Here is an 18,827-nt window from a genome sequence, read left to right on the forward strand (position 1 = left end):
CAGGGAGCAGCCCTATGCACTAGGCCATGCACTAACAGTTAATTGGAAAATCACCTGCCCATGGGGGACTATGTCTAACCCCATTTGCTGCAAACCTGGAACCCACAGGAGCCTGACTGTTCGTAGATGGCCACTACCACTATTGGGGTTGGAGTGCCACAGAGCCTGACTAACAATGGACCTACTCTAGCAAGTTCGCCCTGGTCTAGCTGAACCCACAGCCTACATCCCCCACCCAGACACCTCGTACAGCGCGTAGAGCAAGCTGACTCAGACTGAACTCACCCCCTTGTGGCTGCTGTGATGTCCTCAAGCACCCATTCAACTCAGGATATGCCACCGCCAGGATCCGGAACATCAGGAGGGTCATGGTGGGATGGACACCCCTTCCACGTTGGGAGGCCATCCCCAGCTGGGCATCCGCCGTCTTCTTGCTCCAGCGGCGCAAGTCCTCCCATCTCTTGTGGTAGTGGGTGCTCCGTTTATGACAGACCCCCAGGGTCTGCACTTCCTTGGCGATGGCACGCCAAACACCCTTCTTCTGGTGGGCGCTGACCTAGAGGAACGATAAAGAAAGAAAGGAACTTACTCCCCCGCCCGGTTCTTCATACTCATTGGCCACTAGTTCCTACCAATGCCCTGACACACATACACTCACCATCCTCACATGCAGGCCTCAGCCCCCCTCAACATGTATCTTCCATTCACACCACCCCATACATTCATGTCCCATGCATCATGCTCACAGTTTACTCACCTGTTTGTCTGGAGAACCGTAGAGTAGCGTGTACTGGGGGAGGACCCCATCCACTAGTCTTTCCAACTCCTTCGAAGTGAAGGCAGGGGCCCTTTCCCCAGACACTCAAGCCATTGTGGCTTCCAGACTGAGGTCACAGCAGCACTTGCAGTGTAGGTCCTCTCCTGTTGAAGATCAGGTATCAAGTGAGTGAATAGATAGAAAATGGCTGTCACGTCCACGGCGGTGCGTACCGTCACCGCCAGCATACATCGTCATTGGCTCCTGGAACCCATAGGGCCCAATGATAACCATTGCTGAAATGCGCTGCGGTCTTCGACCGCCTACCGTGACGCTGCACAACACCAGCACAGTTACCTCATTTCCCCTTGTCCCTCCTTACAGGTTAGGCAGCCTCCATTTCAGGGTGGCACATGGCAGGGCACCTAACTGCGTCACAGCACATTTGGGCAGGAATACGGACAGACAACGCCACACACCAATTAAATCACATTAGTTCAAAAATCCTTGTGCAACCTATGTGGTACATGAGCCTCTGCTCACCATTCTCCTTCATGGGCCAGATGGGGCAGATGATGAGATGGCGTCACCCTCCGGTGTACAGACCCCTGGTGGACCTATCGACAATGGAAAACAGACAAATCATTATCACTTACAGACTTGATGGTGCCACAATCCAAAAACTGTGTGCCCAATTGGAGCCAGACCTGATGTCAGCTATCCACCATCCCACAGGTATCGCCCCTCTAGTGCAGTTCATGTCAGTGCTCCATTTCCTGGCCAGTGGTCCCTTTCAAATAACAGTGGCCATGGCATCAGGGATGTCCCAGCCAATGTTCTCTAATGTGTTGTCCAGAGTGTTATCTGCCCTGCTGAAACACATGAGCAGCTACATCATTTTCCCCCAGGTGGAGGATTTGGCCACAGTGAAAGCTGACTACTATGCCCTGGGACATATCGCCAACATCATTGGTGCCATTGATGGTACACATGTGACATTTGACCCCCCGCAGGAATGAACAGGTGTGCAGAAATCGTAAAAGCTACCATTCAATATATGTGCAGATGGTGTGTTTGGCAGACTAGTACATCTCTCATGTGAATGCCAAGTATTCTGGCTCTGTGCATGACGCTTACATTTTGAGGAATAGCAGCATCCATTATGTGATGGGCAACTCCAGAGGCACCGTGTGTGGCTAATAGGTGAGGTGAAGGTCCCCACACAGTATGAATAGGTGTCTGGGTATGGGATAGTCCCTAAGGGTTGGTGTATGTCTAACAAAACTGCCCTCGCCATGTGCAGGTGACTCTGGTTACCCCAACCTCTCATGGCTACTGACCCCAGTGAGGAATGTCAGGACAAGGGCAGAGGAACGCTACAATGGGGCACATGAGCGAACTAGGAGGATTATTGAGCAGACATTCGGCCTCCTTAAGGCCAGATTCGGGTGCCTCCATCTAACAGGTGGCTCCCTATACTACTCACTGAAGAAGGTGTGCCAGATCATCGTGGCATGCTGTATGTTGCACAACCTGGCTTTGTGACCCAAGGTGCCTTTTCTGCAGGAGGATGGGCCTGATGTTGGTCTTGTGGCAGCTGTGGAGCTGGTGGACAGTGAGGTAGAGGAGGCAGAACTTCCAGTGAGACACAGGTAAGATACTGGCACTGCTCATCTCATATCAGACTACTGTGGACATTGTATAAGTCTGCCTTATTACCTATGCGCATGGAGCCTGACAGCTCACTTTGGCTTTCCTTTTTTACAGATCTGGGTACCACATTCTGCCTTCTGCTATGTTCACTGCTGCCCAACAACTGTGATACTTTGGTAGGTGCAAATGAACATTTACAATGCAGTTTGTCTAAGAGGTTCTAATAACACATTTGTGAAAGTACAGACTGACTCCAGATTGTTTTGTGATTCAAGGGTGTTTATTTAAGAGCTAATAAGTGGGCAGGATGTGCAATGGGCTGGGGTGATGGTGGAGGACTATCCATGGTAGAGTCCAGTCTCTTTGTATCACAGGTGCATTGTCCAATGGGGCATAGGAGGTAGAGCAATGGCAGTTCAAGGTGGTCAGGGTGACTTAGTGGGACAGAAGGGTGACAATCAGGAGAGTCTTATTTCCTGGTGGGGGTCTTGGCAATGTTCTCTATCTTGTGCCTGGATCACAGGGACCGTTTGCAGGGTGGTTCTCCTTCTGCAGGGGGTGGGGTACTGGTGGCCTATTGGTCTTGTGGCGGGACCTCCTGTACCCTAGCGCCGGGGGACGTGAAGGGCTGTTCATCGTTCGGGCTGGAGTCAGTGGCCCAGTGTTATGCCTCTGTCTCCCTCATGGTGTTGGTATCTGTGAGGTGTTGGGGTGATGGGTGTGTGGGTGTGAGGGTAGGGGTAGAAGTTTGTGATGGCATGCAGGTAGGGTGGGGGGATATAATTAGTATCAACAGGCTTTGCAAAATTAAAATATATTTATGTTTCAGAATGATCTTTTTTGAAAGGGGGCAATAGGGCAGAGGGCAGACACATTAAAGAATATAAAGATAATTAAAGCAAATGAGGGAGGCTGCCTTCCGAAGGATACAGAATGGAAGAGATCCATTGCAGACAACATGGGAACCCAGACTGTGCTGTACAATATATGCATGCCAAGAATGATTTGCATACTTGCAATTGCTTTATTTCATTTTCACAGAAGAAGTAACTTCTTCAGTATTATTAAGTATTTGGAGGTTTTTAACCTTTTGCAGCATTTTTGTTTCAATGAAGCAGCATGGTGCAAACAGACTCTACTGATACCCAAGTATCCCAATTTTTCTATGATAGTATCTATTGCTAATAACATAGAAAAGGAAAGAATAGCAATGCTTCAGAATGTTTGCTGTGGAAAGGGGTGTAAAAGGGAATGAACATGAAATATGGTTTTAGTGAAGCACTATTATTTAGTATGGACAAAGCGATCAAAAAAATCACCAAATTTATCTGCATGTCATTTCTGTGTAGCATAGTGTGCAGCTGTTTGCAGGGGTAGTGAAATTGGGCACACTGTGATGAACACATTTTTCAAACCCACAAACCTCTGTACAAGATCTGCATACATAGAATCCTTATCACAAGCTTAACTAATTGCAATGTAACGTAAAGTAAGGTGAATTTGTAGCCCGTGAAAGTATCCAACTGTTTTTTTTTTCATTCTCTTTAGAAGACAAACTTTGTAATGGATAGAATAGCGGACTCGGACACTGATGGTGATGCAAGGATGATGGTTTTAGTGTCACGAGCATTGCTTTGTGTACAGGAAAGATATTGTCTCCATCCATTACCAGTTCATTTCTTTTGCCGGTCCTATCAATTGAATAACCAATATTTGTTTCATCATGAATATTGTTTAAAAGCAATAAATTACCTGTCCCGCTTTGTATGCATCCTGCTATTCTGTCCATTATGAAATTTGTTAAAAAGGAGAGAAATCAAACTGTCCCGCTTTGTAGGCACTCTGCATCACCCATTGCTAATCTTGCCTATGTATATTACAAACCACAGAGGGTAACCCTACAAGCCCCAAAGATGTGTGGGTAATGTTTGATTAGAAAAACAACAAAGACCCCTAGGAACAATAACTCCCAACCATTCAATCCTCATCCATACAAACACATCATTACCCTTCATTTATTACAAAAATAAATTATTACAAATACCAAATATATATTTCTTCATACACAATTTATAATATTCCCCATCATATCACAACAAAAAAGAAATATAAAAGAAGCAAGTGCAAAATATATAAAGTGCTCATGTTTATAGTAAAGAATGAAAAGTAATATATTTCCCATCAAACCATTCCAGAAATCATTCTCTTAAGAAACATATACATATATAAATACAGCCTGTTGGTTAATCCTTAAACCACATCAAATCATAATATAATTTCTTCAAACAGAATTATATCCCCCAATTCTAGTTCTCTTCAAAAAGTAAACCCAATCCAGGCTTGAGCAATATCGTCGACGTTTTGACCCCCTCACGCTCTTGGGCCAAATATCAGATCCACATGGGTCTTCATCAGGAATGATAGATAGGGGAACCTACAATTAACCCGATAAAATAAATCAACCTCCACAACATCAACTTCATTATCTAGGTAATGCTGCACATCCTACATACTAACCATACTAACCCATATAAGTCCACACTAAATAAAATATCCTTCTTCATCCATAGCCATTAATGAATCCATCAATCTCAAACACAAAAAACCTTCATATAAAATCACATAACAACATCCACTAACCACCATATAGAAACCTGCAAACCCACTTTTACCTTAACTCATGTAGGCCCTCATTACAACCCTGGCGGTAAATCCCGCTTTCCGCCGTGCCGATGACCGCCAACATACCGCTGCGGCCGCGGAATTCCGCTACAGGTATTACGACCCACAGCTCGGAATCCGCCACAATACAGACACCAGCACAAGTCCGCCACACCAAAGGTCAGTGATAAACTGGCGATACCAAAACTGACACCGTCACCCCAACAGGAATCCGCCCACAGTATCACGACCCACGAATCAACGCAGCGGTCTTTCAACCACGGTATTCCATTGGCAGTACACACCGCCGCGCTCAAAATACACACACATTTAACAAACACCACCACATTGGACAATTCGAAATACACACACCTGATACACATACACACACCACACCCACACACCCATTCCAATATAAAACACACACCCACATCACCCACAAACCCTTACAACCAAAATTTTGAAAGAAGGCCAGAGAGAGAGACTACCTAAAAGAACACCAGCATCCACAGACAAACAACACCATCACTTACACAACATCCACGCACCTCAAACAACCCACACCAACATATCCCCTCACACATCACAACAGACACCACCTCACACATCACCCACACCACATCATGGCACCTCAAAGACACCCCAGGTTCTCTGAGGAGAAGCTAAGGGTCATGGTGGAGGAAATCATCAGGGTAGAGCCACAGCTATTTGGATCACAGGTGCAGCAGACGTCCATTGCAAGGAAGATGGAGCTATGGCGCAGAATTGTCAACAGGATTAATGCAGTGGGACAGCATCCAAGAACAAGGGATGACATCAGGAAGAGGTGGAACGACTTAAGGGGGAAGGTACGTTCCGTGGTATCCAGACACCAGATTGCTGTACAGAGGACTGGTGGTGGACCTCCACCTTCTCTCCCACAACTAACAACATGAGAGGAGCAAGTCTTAGCAATTATGCATCCTGAGGGCCTTGCAGGACTAGCAGGAGGACTGGACTCTGGTAAGACATATCTTTACTACTCTATCCCCCACACCCCACATGCATGCCATCACATACCCCCGCCCTTACCCTCAAACCCATCACCACAACAACCCACAGATACCCCACTAACACAATCCACACATCCCAAAACCAAACCCTGATGTAACACCAATGCATGGACATCCATCACCAAAGCATGTCCAGAGATTCACTCAAGCCCTAAAATCACCAATCACACATGCACCAAGCCAATAATGCAAGCACAGGAGTAGAGGGTCACTCACCCATTGCACAAGATGGCACATACAGATACAAAAACTATGCATTTACACCCCAACAGGACCCATACCCAATGTCACCGGACAGGAGGTGCCAGACATATCCAGTCCCCCACAGAAGAGAACCACAATGATGACAGCAGCTCTGCACGTCTGGATCAGGATGACCAGCCTGGCCCATCAGGGACCTCAGGACAGTTGGTTCCTCTGACACAGTCACAAACCACCACAGAGCCTCCCCCCTCATTAAACACCAGCACAGCACCACCCAGCAGGCCCATACCTCTGTCCCCAGGACACGTCAATCAGCAGTGTGTCCACCACTACAGGGAACCCAGGCAACCCCACTAACACAGGACAATCAGGGACCTGGAGGCAGTGGCAGTGGGCACACGGGTCAGGGGACAGAGGCACAGGATAACAGGGAAACTGGGAGGACTGCTGTGTGACAGGGGGAGGACAGGCCCAGTGAACCCACTTTCCTTGAGGCACTCTCCAACATCATGGGAGCTTACCACCATTCTCAGGAGACCATGGGCACGATACTGGCAAAGTTTCAGGAGGCCCAGCGGCTGCAGGAGGAACACTACCTGGGGATCAGGGAGGACTTGAAGTCCATCAACAACACACTGGTCACCATTGTAGGGGTGCTGGCAGACCTTCTCAACACCAGAAGGGACACAGTGGCACAACAACGGGCCCCTGACGCTAGCCTGGATGATGAACAGCCCTCCACCTCTCCCGGCACTAGTGGACAGGAGGCAGTGCCACAGGAAAAACAGGACACCGGCACCCCAGCCCCTGCACGTGGAGCACTCTGGGCACCATGCCCCCTCCAGAACCAGTGGAGAAAGACATCCACTACCTCAGTCCTTGGCAGGATGAAGCACTCTGGGCACAATGCCCCCTCCAGAACCAGTGGAGAACAGCATCCACTCACACAGTCCTTGGCAGGATGAAGCCCAGAAGCACTCTGGGCACAATGCCCCCTCCAGAACCAGTGGGGAAAGAGCATCCACTCACACAGTCCTTGGCAGGATGAAGCACTATTGGCACAATGCCCCCTCCAGAACCAGTGGAGAAAGACATCCCCAACTCAGTCCTTGGCAGGATGAAGCACTCTGGGCACAATGCCCCCTCCAGAACCAGTGGAGAAAGACATCCACTCACATCCACTACCTCAGTCCTTAGCAGCATGAAGGACTCTGGGCACAATACCCCCTCCAGAACCAGTGGAGAAAGACATCCACTACCTCAGTCCTTGGCAGGATGAAGCACTCTGGGCACCAAGCCCCCTCCAGAACCAGTGGAGACTGACATCCACTTGAGAGACTGTGGCCTTGCACTCCCTCCCCAGAATAATAAAGTGGGCAAACCACACATTGGAGAGACTTGAGAGACTGCGGCTTTGCACTCCCCAGGATACAGCAATGGGCATGGAGCCCCCTCATTCAGCAGTGGCATTGTGCGTTCATCTGGCTGATGAGCTCCCCTCCAACTCCCCCTGATGTGCCTGTATATTTTCGATCTGATGCCCAAGCAGTGTTCTCTCCATTTCGAGTCAGGTATCTAGTGTGGGCTTCGCCCATGCATTTTGGGCCCAGTGGTCCACGGACAATGATTGGTACACTATCCGGACTTGTGTAGTTGGTGTACATATTTGTATATACTTATATATGACTATCTGATTTTTCATGATTACACTGGTTACAATTATTTCCTTTTGTCCTTGCGTTGTTCCAGGGGGTGGGGAGGTGTATATGTAATGTTGCTGCATGTATTTGTGTGTATGTTGTGGGTGAGGGTGGGGGTGGGGGTATTGCGTGTTGCGTGTGTGTGTCACTCTCTTCCCCCTGTGTTGTAGGTGCAGTACTCACTGTGGGCGTCGCCGCCGCCGTTTGTACTCTTGATAGATGAGAAGATACACCAACATGGGCAGGACCTGTAACTCGGGCTCCATGGTGTCCTGGTTCCTTGTTGGGTGTCGAGAGGTGGGTGTTTTCCCTTCTGTGTACTGTTTCTGCTGTGCTTTCGATCGCATTGGTTCCGCCCCGGAAAAGGTGGCGGATAGGTGTCTTAAAATACAGTGGGCGGTACTTTGTCTTCTGCCTGTCTGTTGGCGGTTACCGCAGCGGTGTTTGCTTCTACTGCCGTGGCAGTCGGAGTGTTAAAGTGGCTGTCTATGTTGGCAGTTTCCGCCATGGTCGTGATCCCATTTTTTTCCCGCCGGCCTGTTGGCGGTATTACTGCCGCTTTAACACCGACCGCCAGGGTTAATGAGGGCCATATTGTCCAATCATTTCCTTATTCCACAAATGTCATGTTCTTCAATAGACTTCCAACCAATACCACCTCTATCTCTATTTCACAACCTTAAACAAAACACAATTATTTATGTAGTTAAAAAAAAAAATCACATTCCATATTACTCTCAACCACTCTAATATACTATTAGTATCACTATCTCTTCAAGCCTGCAAATCAATGTTCTTTCTTTTCCCTGCTGAGCTGTCATATCACTCATTTCGATCTTCAATATTACAACCAAGCAAACCTAAACAGCAAAATCATTGAGCCCAAAAAGTCCTTCAATCATGTTCAATCCATTAACTTTAACCTTTCCCAATCACAATATCTCAATATATCACCCAAAACTATCCAGAACAAAGGCGTACCTTTTACTCGGCAGCCTTCTTAGCACCTCGATCTCTTTGTCAAAAAGCCAACACAGTGAACATCCGTGTTTAAAAACTCTTGCGTGCGCGTATCCATATGCGTCAGCACGTCTGAAATAAGGAAGTTAACACACTGGCTCGCCGTGTATTCATCATATTGTCTCTGTCTGGCCCATGTGCACCTAATACCCAAGAAAATAGGCAAAAATGCGGACATGATCGTACTCAATGTTCCGTTTATCGCTCAGAGCAAAATTAATGTTTCAAAACGTCCTCACTGCCCCAAGAGCATCCGTGCTAAGGGGTAGGAATTTCATATAAAACATCTGAAGTCTTTTCCTTTGAATCTCCTACACCTTCCCACATTCCAATACCACAATTTTATTATTATCCTGAGCCAAATCCATTCGTACATATTATATTCATGTCCTTACTAATCCTATCTTATATAAAAGATATATAAACACCCCAATGTGTCTCCCCAAAAGGATTCAATCAATACAAATGTATAATAGAAATATCATAATCAATCAAATTATTTAATATCTCCATGCTGGCAGGAAATACACTTAGCTAAGCACTATTTTCAAAGAAACATATACAAATAGAGATTTTTGGACCAAAGCAACGGCCTCCTAAGGGTCTATTTATCAAAATAATAATAATAATATTAACCAGAATATCTGGATATCTTAACCATTTGATAACCTAGCTGTTTGTCTTGCTATCTCCTCACATTCATTCAGGCCAGGGGAAACAGAGTCAAGAACATGAATCCATTTGTATTCCCGTAGGTTAAGATTATCCGAAAGATTCCCCTGTCTATTAACCTTGTTTTTTTCTAATACAAACCATCTTAATGATTCACCTGAATGATTCAATGTGGTAAAATGGTCACCCAAAGGTGCCCCTTGAGTTTTACATCAAATTCAACTACAATGTTGCATAATCCGCACCTTCACTTTCTGTTTTGTTTGTCCAACATAAAATAAATCACATGGACATTTGATCACATAAATAACATTTTTACTATTGCAATTAGTGTGTTCCCTCAATGTCACTGACAGGTGTTTATATTAAAAAAAAAATATTTCTAGACATTGTACACACATCTTACAAGACCAACATTTAAAATGTCCAACAACCTCTGGTAAATTCAACATCGCTGTTAATGATGGTCTAACCTGTTCCAGCAAAAATGAGCTTACCACCCAGTTTTTAAAGGCATACATTGGGGGATCATTAACTTCGAGTTCATCCACAATTAAGTTCCAGTAATGGTTAATCATCTTTTTAATTTCTGTGTTTCTTGTACAAAAAGTGGTAACACATATCATCCTATCGTTTTCACTATCAGCACGCCCTTTGTGGTCAAGTAAGAACTCACAATGGCAGAACCTCGCCCTTTTCCGAGCTTTCCTCACCAGCCCCCTAGGGTAGCCTCGCATCGGTAAACGATTCATTAGTTCTTCAGATTCCACAAAATGATCATCTTTTCGAGAACAATTCCTACAGAGACGAAAGGATTGTCTATATGGTAAATTTTCTCTCAAGTTCCGAGGATGGTGGCTTGTATATTGTAAAAGAGAGGTCCTCTCACTCTCCTTTCTATACAAAGTAGTATACAGATAATCATCCTGTACTCTAATTGTAAGATCCAAAAAATTAATCGCAAGAGCACTATACAGTATTGTACGGTAAATTGTATGTCCTCTGTTCCTGTATTTAATCATCTATAAAATCCCAACTGTTCATTTGGAGTGCCCGTCCAAATCATCAATACATTATCTATGTAGTGTTTCCATAAATGTGCAAAATTTGGTGACTTTTCATCAAAAATGAACTGCATCTCAAAATTATTCACACACAAAAATGCCACATCTGGTGCAAAAGTTGCACCCATCGCTACTCCCTTTGTTTGTATATAGTACTCCCCCTGGAATAGGAAAAAGTTTTTTGTCATTGCTATCTCCACTAACCTGACAATAATTTCTGTCGGAATTTGAACCGGGTGTTTCCTACCCTCCAATGTCTCTCTAATAACCTGTAAGGCATGACCTTGAGAGATATTAGTATATAAGGACCAATATCCATTGTCACAAGGATTTGATTCCCACAATCAAAATGTACACTATCAATTAATTTAATTCTATCCATCGAATCTCTCACATAGGCTGCTGGTATTGGTACTAAAGGTTTCAGAAAAAAGTCAATATATTTACAAACATGTTCAAGTATAGATCCACTTCCTGATGTAATAGGGCGACCCGGGGGTTTTGTCGAGTTCTTATGTATTTTAGGAAGTGTGAAAATTGTTGGAATACGAGGATTCTTCTTATTCAAATATTCATATTCCAAATCGGACAAGAAAGCCATCTGTTGTCCCTCATTAGTCACTTGTTTAATCAAATCTCCCACTTCATTTGTTGTGTCCCTTTCCAGTCTTCTATAGCTCTCATGATCAGACCGCTATATTAGAATCTCATTCTTATAATCACTTGTATTTTGTACCACTGTAGCTCCTCCCTTGTCAGTCATTTTGATCACTATCTCCTTATTAGATCCTAAGGCAGGTAAGGCTTCCCTTTCTATTTTTGTACATTATATTTCACATATCTTCCTTTTGAAATCAAATCCATTGTGTCCCTCATTACTACCTGTTCAAATGTCACATTTTTATGTGACTTCATATGTGCAGGCGGGGTAAAAACAGAGGGTACTCTGAGACCTGTCACAGAGGATGGTGTTTTGAACGTAGAATGTCTGAAATAATACCTCAACCTCACTTTTCGAAAAAAGTTCTGTAATTCCATTTTTAAATTAAAGGAATTGGGTAAATTGGTAGGGACAAAGGATAAACCTTTCGATAGAGCCTGTTCTTCCAATGTCTAAAAGTGATAAGATGCTAAATTAACCACTGGACTAGACTGTTTCACCACCTAGTACTCGGTTGTTCATTATCGCTTTCACCTCAACTTCCCCCTGAGGATTCTGAGAAAGAAGTTTACTGCCTGTAACCTCCCCGATTCCTGGTAAAAAAATCTTCCTCTAGATTCTTGTTTGCAATAATCATCTGCTAAATAGGGATATGCCACCCTCTTATCATATGAGTTAATATGTCTAGCCAATTTATCTAGCTTAAAAGCTTGTGTCTTAACATCAAAATCCTTCATAGTTCTTTCCAAACGGTCCAAAGCTTCTCTTGCATTAACTAGTGCTTTATTTTCCCAAATCTCCTTTTTTAATTCAGCAATCTCCTTTATACGTTTTTTAACCTCCTCTAGGGCCGTCTCGACCCTTAATACCATCCAATAGCTAGAACAATTATTGACTACCCAACTAAAACTCTCCTTACATTTCTGATTATCCACTATGATTTGATGTGGTTTAAGGATTAACCAACAGGCTGTATTTTATATTGTATATGTTTCTTAAGAGAATGATTTCTGGAATGGTTTGATGGGAAATCTATTACTTCTCATTCCTTACAATAAACATGAGCATATCTTTTGCACCTGCACCTGCTTCTCTTCTATTTCTTTTTTGTTGTGATGTGATGGGGGATGTTATAAATTGTGTATTAAGAAATATATATTTGGTATTTGTAATAAATTATTTTTGTGATAAATGAAGGGTAATGATGTGTTTGTATGGATGAGGATTGAATGGTTGGGAGTTATTGTTCCTAGGGGTCTTTGTTGTTTTTGTAATTAAACTTGCCTATGAGCATGTTATTGATTGCCTATAGGGGTGGGTGAAGATTTCTTCTCCGCCAGCAGAGTTGGTAGAGTTTTCACCATTCTGCGCTCCACACAGATCACAGAGTTCTGAAAAACTCCACAAGTGACATGGAGTGGAGTTTTTTTCTCTCGCTCGCCAACGTTAAGTTGCTGAGTGAGAACATTTGTTAAGTTGGCGAGCAGGATTTCTGAACATGACAGGTCATGGTAGGCTGGGACTGCTCACGATGAGAAAGCTGCCACTCACATTGAGATAATCTACTCAAGCGGCAGAAACAAGTTAGCGCACTCTGGCACTCCACATGATGCCATTTGTGCTGATTTTTCAGCGCAGTAGAAACTCCTGACACTGAAAGTCAGCATGAACAGTGCGACTTACCCAAACTTTGCCGTTTGCGGAACTCCGCCTAGAGCGGCAGAGTTTTTTCAGCACTTTGCTAAGTTCAACGTAGCAGAACTCCATGAACTCCGCCCTGGCCTAATTGCCTTCTACTGTTACTCCTACTAGGTCCCTGAGGAAGTAAGTCTTTTGATCCTGTATTTTGAGCACCTTGGGTGGTTATTTATATCTATACCTGATGTAGAGCCTAGGAGGAGACAATTTAAGATGTCCCTTTATTTGTTGGTCCTGATGAGACCCAACATTGGCAACTGGGTTGAAACATTGTCGACACTTGTGAAACACAAACAAACCAACTAGAAATACGCTTAACTGACACAAAAGCATAGATTCATTATAATCCTTGATTTCTATGAATATATATGGTTGTTTGTTGTTGTTTGGAACACATATGTCTATGTTGTTTTTTTGTGATATGTGTGTATTGTTTATTATTATAATTTTTTAGTCTCCTCCTTTTCACATGGGACTCAACGTGCATGAAAAATGAATAAAGAACAATGAATGATATATACACTTAGTAACAACTCTTCTATGTTGTATGTTGTGAACATAATACTTATATACGGTCATTGTTGTACTTGGTATTCTTGTATTATTTGTATTATTAATACGACCCGTCGTTCTTTGAATGTACTTTATGGTCTGGTTCTTGTTGACTAAGGGTTGCCCTTGTTTTTTAAGGAACCCTAAGACTTTCAAGCATCCACTAATCTACTCTGACCAAAAATTCTTTATGACTGACAGATAGCCCTGGTGAAATTTAAATTATGCCTGCATAATTTGTCTAATTTCTGGAATTTGAATTATGATTGTTACATGATATTCATGAGAATGTGCTATTATGCCATTTCACTGAGGACAATACATTCACTGTGCACACTGGAACAACAAAACATGAGAGGCTGTTGTTTACAATGCTTTTGGGTTTTGCATTTTGTTTAGCACAAAGTGCGTTCAGGCATCAAGAATTTATGTGAGGGTGTATTTCACACTAAAATACAGCCCTGAATGATGAATTTGCATTTTGCATAATTACCTGTAATTTTATGTAATTTTGATAAATTTTCAAACAGCAAATTTTACAAAGTTTACACACACCCTACTCAGATGTACACGACATAGCATGTTTAGGCTGCATTTAGAATTAACACATGCACATATATAATCAGAACCTTCAGCCCTGATATTGATAGATGTTAAAAAGGCTTTTTATTCTGTATTCTGACCTTACCTCTTTAAAATCCTAAAAGAGATTAATTTTGGCACAAAGTCCCTAAAGTATATTACACTCTTCTACAACAAGCCCATGGTCATATGCAGGGGGAATTTGATAATGTCCACCCTCTTCTCAAAAGAGTCAGGTACTCTGCAATGTTGTTCCTTGTGGCCCCTCTACTTTGCATTAGTCATCAAATTCCTGACAGCATGACACAAGTCGATGGCCTGGTGAAGGGGTTCGAACTGGACAATGACATGGACCACAAATCTCCTTATTTGCAGATGAGTTGTTACTGTTCGCAAAATATACAAAAAGGCAGGACAGAGAATGACAGATATCTTAGGTATCTTTGGGAAAGCTTTGGGGAGCTTGGCACAAAAGCAATCAGGCTGAACTTAGAGGGAATGTGTAAAGTGTTTATGCAGCACGCAAACAGCATAAAAAGAAAACAACACAGAAGGAATATCCCACACCAATTTAGAGAGTAAATTTAAAATATATATTTGACACCAAAGTGATAAAAATCCAATCAGTATAACAGTAGTTGTGCTTTTTTAAAGTTTAAAGTAAAAACTAGCACCTTAAAGATGAAAGCGCCAACTGCAGACATCTTCTTATGTGAGATCGGGAATATGACCAACTGCGATGGAATCCAAATCGGACACAAAATGTGGACTGGACCCGATCTGCAGATGAGCTACTCTGTCACAACAGTGATGGATATCCTGTTCACTGAAGTCTAAATCCATTATATCCTATGTGATATAGATTTAGATGGACAGGATATCTGTCACTGCTGTGACAGAGTAACTCATCTGCCAATATCAAAATCAGACCCTTAGTTTCTTTTTTGGAAGTCAAAAATCTCCGGGGACTGAAGCTGGGGACTGTAGCCGATGAGAGTTCCACATGGCGGGAAACCTTTTTTGGGGAAGGACAGATAGACAGGATTTGTTGCTGCAGAGAAGAACGTGGTGGCAGCTGCCGCAAAGTGAGGCAATACACCTAGGGCAAATAGCAAAGCAGGTTTCTCCAGGTTTCTTTTCGGTTCTCGGTTTTAGCAAAAAATAAATTAAGTCCCAAGCTTTGGATGTTGGCTATCTGGGCACATTTGGCACCATGAGCAAGGGTCCAGGACTGAAGGGGCACCAGTTAGGAAGTTAGGACTCACTCAGGCTGGGTCTAGGTGGAGCATCAAGATGGTTGAAGCCTTTTCTGTCCCTGAGGCTCTGATCAGGAGCTCAGCAAACTAGCCACTGGAATCCTTCTAGTGGTCCTGGGATCAGCACTGAGACAGGCTCAAGCAACAGGGCAGGCCTCTGAGGTTGTAGAGTAGATCTTCCAAGTGCAGCAAAGCAGTCTGCTAAAGTACACAGCTGGCCACAACAGCAGACAGTCCTCTGAGAGTCCATCCGCAGTGCAGAAAGTGAGCTGAACAGTGGGTCAGAGGGTCCTATTTTTACACCTGGTAATTTCATTAAAGTAGAGGTTTTGTTTGAAGTTTCCTGCCTCTCCTGCTCTGTCTCCAAGCTAGTTACATGAACAAGTAGGGCTGTTCCCAGCTCCTCTCCCCTATCCTGCCAGTGGTGGCCCATCCAGGCACACCTAATCCCTCTATTTTATGGTGTCTGGGAGGCATAAACAAGTTAAAATGCCAGCTTCGTTCAGTCATGTGACCCAGGAACAGGCTGCAGACACCAAATATAGAGCACAGAAAAATGCCAACTTTCTAAAAGTGGCATTTTCAAAATTGTATGTCAAAGTCTGACTTAACCATTAAAAAGAGCTTTAAACTACAGTTCCTCAGACACCAAACATGAAAGGTTTACCTGTTCCTGTTAGACCTGTCAACCATAGGGTGTTCTTCTCCGAAAGAGTTTGCCTTTCTCCTCAATTTGTGGCTGATCTCATTTTTTTGGGCCTTAGGACTCTGCACACTTTACCACTGCTAACCAGTGGTAAAATGCATGCACTCCCTCCTTAAATCATGGTGTCTTTGGCTTATCCCCAACTGTCATATTCAGTGTACTTGTAAGTCTCTTGTAAAGTGGCATTACATCTACCCTGGGCCTGTAAATTAAATGCTACTAGTAGACCTGCAGCACTGATTGATTCATCCACTTAAGTAACCATTTAAACTTGTCTTGGGCCTCTCATTGCAGCCTGTATGTGCAGTTTTAAACTGCAATTTCTACCAGCCATAATAACCCCTTTGCCAAGCCTAAACCCTCCTTTTTAATAAATGTATGTCACCCCAAAGGCTGTGTGTGGTATATTATGCCAAAAGAGATCACCTATTATGCATTCATGAGAGAGAAAAAATAAACGTGTTTGTAAAGTGGAAGATTGGTGAGTAATATATTAATCTTAGAAGGACAACCTTCTTTGTCAGGGCTACACGGCTCTCCGCCAATAGCGGCAGCGTCTGCCGGAAGGACATCTATGCACATATTGCTGAGACTGATCAGGCTAGATTGCTATCAGAAAGGTCTTCCTTTGTGTGATATATGTGGATCCCTAGAAAGCAAAATGTGACAGTTTGCCATTCAAGTTCCATGTCATTGATCATGTAAGCTGGATTTAACGTGTGAGTGTTAAAAGGAAACAAACACGATTTTAACCAGTTTATCCACAGCCCAGAAATAGAGGCAAATTCAGTAAGTAATTTAAGTATAGAGGGTGGGATGGATGGTTGTCTCTCAAGTAAATGAGCATGTCATTCGCATAGAGCAATACAGTGTATACTGTCGCCTTTTCCCCATTTTCATCCCTGTACAAGTAGATGGTGTGCTAAAAGTTTAAGCGCTAGGGAGAATAGTAGTGCAAATAATGGATAACTCTGATGGGTTCCTCATTGTATCACTATTGGGGGAGCATTGTGGCAACTAATACATACCTTTGTTGTGAGAATGGTGTAGAGCTGCATAATTAACTGAAGAAAATGTGTCCCAAGATTGCATCAACACTGTACTTCGAACAGGAAAGTCTACTCCAGTGAGGCAAATGCATTCTGGAGGTCTAGTACCATGCATCCGGAATGTGGGGATGGTGTGGCTTATACGTAGATGCCCTGAAAAAACAGCAGATGTTTAAGGAAGTGCTTTTGACAGTAAGTAAACCGTTTTGGTCCAAGTGGACCAGGTGAGGTACCATGGGAGTTAGGAAGTCCACTAATATTTTTGCAAGGATTTTGTAATCAGTGTTCAATAGCGCCAGGGGGTGGTAAAATCCCAAATTGAGAGAATCTCACGGTGGCTTGGACAATGAAATAAGAAGGGCTTCGCCAAACGTGAGTGGTAGCGATGCAGCTGCAAGTGCAGTATCATACATCCTATTTCGACGGGTCGCCAGGTATGGGCATATGAAACTTGGCAGGGAAGCCGTCTGGTCCTGGGGTCTTACTAGTTGTCAGTACACAAATCTGATACTATTTTGAAAATGCCACCAAACTTAAAAAAGTGTGATTTTGCTGTTTAGCTCTTTCCCAGACTCTGGTGGTACATGTGGAAATTCAACTATGGATAAGAAAGCTGTAATAGCGTCAGGGTCTGTCGCTCGCAAGGAAGTATATAAGCTTGTCTAATGGTTTGTAAAGGCAGAGTGTACAGCTGTTTGTGAGTGGAGTATATGTCCTGTTTCAGATTGCACCACTAGTATTGGACGTCGATTTGCTTCCTGGCATATCAGCCAAGCCAGTAAGGTGCTAGGGTGATCAGCACTGGCATGTGTGCGTTTGGTGTGCTCTGTATAATTTAGACAGCAAAGGCGCTCCACTAACACAAGATGTTCACACCGAGACTGAAGTAACCATGTCATAGCAATGGTGGACAAGTGGGCTAACTTTTCAAGGTTCAATTGTCTACTCTCTAGGTGAGTAATCTCAGGAAGTAAGTGGCAGTGTGTATTGAGCATATTACCCAAGCAGTGACACCAAATGGAAACTTTAAAAGTGTTCTACTGTATTAATGATGAAGAGGCTGAACCTGTGATGAAATAGAAGTTTTTTTCGATACTGCTAGCAATGGATGCAGGAGATGATTATGGTCTCAGTGCGTGTGGCCAAGATAATCTGTGTTGGTCATGTGTGGGATAATGTCTTGGGTGCAAATGAATTTATTAATACAGATGTGGCGATGGTGGACATGCGAGTAGTGAGAGTACACTCTGGTGAGGGGGTTGCAGAGACACCAAACATCCAGGAGAGGCCAATGACTGAACCAAATGGACAATGTGCGTGTGTTGGATATGACTATTGTGTGGGGTAGAAGTGGAAAGGAGCGGTCTTGATGTACATCTAAAACTCTGTTAAAGTCGCCACCTAGGATCCAGGGAATGTCAATCCAGTGGGCCAATAATGAGGTCAACGCATGAAAAATTGAGGCTAGGTCTATATTTGAAGCATATATTATTCCAGGAAGTACTGATCGGCCCTCCATACAGCCCTCCACAAATACATA

This window comes from Pleurodeles waltl, chromosome 6 (assembly GCF_031143425.1).
Source record: "Pleurodeles waltl isolate 20211129_DDA chromosome 6, aPleWal1.hap1.20221129, whole genome shotgun sequence".
Classification (NCBI taxonomy): domain Eukaryota; kingdom Metazoa; phylum Chordata; class Amphibia; order Caudata; family Salamandridae; genus Pleurodeles; species Pleurodeles waltl.